Below are 4,994 nucleotides of genomic sequence, written 5' to 3' on the forward strand. Positions count from 1 at the left end.
CCCCCCAGAATTCCCGCGCACCTGGAGGGCCAGTTTGCGGGGCAGACGAATGACCCGGCCGAAGCGCCCCCTGGCGATCGGCGGCGTCCGGGGTGCAGGGATGCCAGGTGGGATGCCCCTGGCTGCCCCTGGGATGGGTGCAGGACCGGGGGGCGGCGGGGCTGGGCGGTGCCGGGGGTCCGCCCGCAGGAGGGCGGCCCCGACGTGGGGGTCGGGCCACTGGCGGTGGATGGTCCACATCGAGGTGGGCCGGCTTGAGGCGGTCTACCGAAACGCGGTCAGGAGTACCGCCGATGTCCAGGGTGAAGTGCTTCGCCCCGGCCTCCCCGAGGCCATTGGCCTCCCCGAGGTTGGCCATTGCAATGGCGTCGTGTTCGGAAGGATCGCTACGGCAGATCCAACGTCGAGGGTCACCAGTAAAGCGCGGCGTTACGCGCGCTGCTTGTGAGCAAGGAGGAAGCGGACAAGCGGTAACATATAAACGTCTTTATTGTAAGAGCACACTGTAACACTCAACTGCTCCGGGCTGGGCGCCCGGTGTATATCATGAGGCCACGCCTACCCCTCGGGCGTGGCCACCGCCCACTTGGTGCGCGGGATGATGTCACCACGCCAGTGGGCTTTTGTGTCCGCCACAATACCACCATTTCCGCCAGCGTCTATTACACCGTCCGATCTAACACGTTGCAATAGTTATTCATGCCTGTCCTGTCGTTTGTGTCTTTTACAACGTTCTTAAAAACAGGCGTATGTACCTCGAAGGTGTACTATTCTGCGTGTCGGTCTCAGACCTACAGTTTGATGAAAGATCTCCAATCACCCGCAAAACTTCACGACAAGTCATACAAAACCCCACGACAAGTCATACATTGGGATGGTTTTGTTGGGACAGAGGAACTACAAACCCAAGCCAGTAAAACCGTGTTGAGGTACAAATTTTACACACCAAGGAAGTGAGGGCCAATCGACGAATGAGTTTGTAGCTGATCGCAGATGTCTGGCCAAATACTGTGAGTTTGGCGCAAGACTGGACAAGATGCCAAGAGACTTTTTGTGATTGGAATTAGCAGCGATTCCATCTTGCATAAACTACTCTCAGAGACATCAAGAAGGTTACCGAGGTTGCCAGTGTGCAAGATGAGAGTCTTTGTGTCATCACAAGGTTAACGCCGGATGTGCACAGAGAGGGAATCTACCAAGAGAAATGTCATATATCGCCACCTCCATTTGCCCACGAGACATACCATCCAAAGAAGACTGGCGGCATGACCTGCTGGCGTTGCCTGATGTCCCAAACCCACCTTTTCCACTCACCATGTTGATGTCGATCTCGACAATGATAATGCAGAATAAACTGATCACATGCTTCACGTAACCAGCATCACAACAGACCCTACCACAGTCAAAGGTGAGGACTATTCCGTTTCCTCTGTTGGCGCTAAGAATACTGAACCTCCGATTGTTTTGACTGTGACAATCGATCATTCCCCCATGGAAATGGTGATTGATACCGGTGCTTTCAGATCTATTTTGTGTGAAGACATGTTCACCTCGCTGTATCCACAGGGTAAGGTTCCGGGGATCACACCTGTGTCAGCATAACTGAAAACACACCAGTGAAATTTTGCTTGTGATCGGCTCAGCCATTGTGTCTGTTGAGTACGATGGTGCATCCCATGCTTTACCTGGTGCCCCCCATGCTTTACCGTTGCTTGTCCCAAAGGGAAATGGTCTGGCTTTGCTTTGTAGAGAATGGTTGAAGGTCTTCAGACTCATCCGGCATAATGTGAATGGTGTGTCCACCAGTGCTGCATGCGCATAGATTGTCGACAAGTATCCTGATCTATTCCGTGAAGGTGTGGGCCCTTTCAAAGGCACCAAGGTCAACATGTGGATGCTGAGGCTGGGCCTATTTTCTCATCAGGCTAGACCTGTACCATACATGAAGCCAGCGAAAATCGAGCAGGAACTAGATCATCTACTGGATAAAGGAATCATCGCTCCAGTTGACTACTCCAAATGGGTTGCTCCAGTTGACTACTCTAAATGGGCTGCTCCAGTTGACTACTCCAAATGGGCTGCTCCAGTTGACTACTCCAAATGGGCTGCTCCAGTTGACTACTCCAAATGGACTGCTCCAGTTGACTACTCCAACGGGGCTGCTCCAGTTGACTACTCCAACTGGGCTGCTCCAGTTGACTACTCCAACTGGGCTGCTCCAGTTGACTACTCCAACTGGGCTGCTCCAGTTGACTACTCCAACTGGGCTGCTCCAATTTACCCATGCTGCAAGCTGATGAGAACTTATGTATGACTACACGACTACCATAAATTGCAACTCAAAACTGGATGGATATCTTCTGTCCAAGGCCGAGGACCTGTTCGCAGCTCTAATGGGCGGGGAAACATTTACAAGGTTAGACCTGACCAACGCTTACGCACAAATAGACCTTTCAGACAAATCAAAAACAGATTTGTCTGAAAGTGTATCAATACACACCGCGGACTATTTGTGTACCATTGATGGATTCCCTGTTGACATTCGGTCTGCCGCTCCCATTTTCCAGAGAAAGGTTTTCATTTTTATCATGTGAAATGTATCCTCAAGGCCACTTAAGTTGAGTACTTGGGAAATTGCATCACACTTAAAGGCATTTTGCCCTCACCTGGTAAAGTGGAAACTATCAAGAACACTCCTGCTCGCACCAATGTCTGAGCCGAGGACTTTTCTCTGAATGTTAACCTACTTTGGCAATTTTACACATAATTTTTGTGTAAAAATTTACACATGTTAGCCTTGACATGGGGATAAAAGTTTGCAAAAAAACCCTGTCATCGGTCACGTGGTTTGGTGACCATATTGGATTTCAAAATAAAACTTTAAAATTGCACTTCTCTGAAACTGCTTATCCGATCGATACACAACTTGAAACATATGTTTACATACCGATGGGGGAACAATATTTGTAAACTATGACGTCAGTCATGTGGTTTGTTGGCCATCTTGGATTTAAGCAAAATATTTTTAACATCTTTCTCCAGAACTGCTGAAGGGATCAATACGAAATTGAATGTATGATCAGCGCCCCATGAGGGAAAACATCATCAGTCACGTGTTATGGCGGCCATCTTGGATTTGAGGAAAAATATTTGTAAATCTAAATCTCTAGAACCAATAAACGGATCGATCTGAAACCTCATACGTATGATTGACTACACATGAGGATTTTTTTTTTCAAACTTTGACATCATCAGTCAAATTGTATGACAGCCATCTTGGACGAAGATGTGACAAAGACGAAATGATTAGATTCTGGTGAAGATCCGGTTCTGGATCTGATAATTACCCTGTGCTCACGAAGTGACAAGCAGGGTTAGGCATTCGTTGCATACGTGTCTGCATTTTTGAAATCAATTTTCTCAGCAACCGTTGGTCCGATTGACACTAAATTTTACCATAGGAGTGCCTCCACCTGTAGAATGTTTATATTCGTAATTATGATGTCAAGTCACGTGATATGGACGCCATCTTGGAAAAACGTTACACCTCTATATCTCCCAAACCGTTCAATCGAAAAAATTGAAACATGGCTCATTGTCAAGTACTCCCCATGGGGAATAAGATATGTTGATGATGATGTCATCGGTACCTTCATTTTGACGTCATAATTCGACAAGTACAATGCTTGATCTGATAAGTATGAAAAAAAAAATTCCTCTGCAACTGTTAGTCCGATGGACACTAAATTTTCAGAATATGAGCAGCTCCTCCTGTAGAATTTTTTTTAATGATAATTATGATGTCATAGGTCACGTGGAACTTGGAGAAAACGAAAAAAGTTGCACCTCTATAATCTCCAAAACTGCTCCATAGAAAAAATTGAAACATAGCTCATTGTCAACTACTCCCCATGGGGAATAAGATATGTTAATGATGATATCATCGGTGTCTTCGTTATGACGTCATAATTCGACAAGTACAACACATCTGATCATTATTTTAAAAAAATTCTCAGCAAATTTTGGTCTTATGGACACGAAATTTTCACCATGGGAGCACCTCCTCCTGTAGAATATGTTAATGATAATCATGACGTCATGGGTCATGTGGTACAGGCGCCATCTTGGAAAAACCGAAAAATCTTGCACCTCTATATCTCCAAAACCGCTCCATGGAACAAATTGAGACATGGCTCATTGTACAGAACTCCATATGGGGAATAGGTATTAAGGATGACGTCATTGGTGCCGTAATTATGACGTCATAATTCGACAGGGTCAACGCTTAGTCTGATCATTTTGAAATTTATTGAGCATGATCTATGCAACAATTATATTGGAGAATATTAATTTATGATGTCATCACTCACGTGGTCTGGCAGCCATATTGGATCAAAAAAAAAAAAAAAAACCTTCAAAAACAGAAGAGATGGCACGCACCAAGTTGACTGCGCAGGGTAAGTATTCTATGAATACCATCTAATTTTTTCAGTGATTTTTCACGATTGAGAGAAAGGGCAAAAAGGGATATATATCACAATATCTCAAAAAGTTGTGGACGGATTCGGACGAAACTTGGTGGACAGGTTGGACGTGTGACAAGGCTGAATCGATTTGATTTCGGTGAAGATCTGAATACGGATCCAGATACAAATTTTTTTTTTATTCTTAAGTGATTCTTCACCATTGAGTGATAGGGCCAATAACGATACATAGTATGATGTTTCAAAAGGTTGTGGACAACGTGTGACAAAATTTGGGGGATGAGTTGGTTAGGTGACAAGAACAAGCTGATTTGATTTTGGTTTAGGTCCGGATCCCGATCTGACCTATCAGTGGGACACAAAATATAAACTGTTCAGCCTGGCAGAGTTATGCTCTCTACCGAGTGCCGTTCTAATTTATTTTGATGTCACATCTCAATGAATACATTTCCTACTGGACTCATACTTTTGCACCCCACTGCATTTATGGGAAATATGTGGACACCTATA

Source organism: Myxine glutinosa, chromosome 6 (assembly GCF_964187855.1).
Source record: "Myxine glutinosa chromosome 6, kmMyxGlut1.1, whole genome shotgun sequence".
In the NCBI taxonomy this organism is placed as follows: domain Eukaryota; kingdom Metazoa; phylum Chordata; class Myxini; order Myxiniformes; family Myxinidae; genus Myxine; species Myxine glutinosa.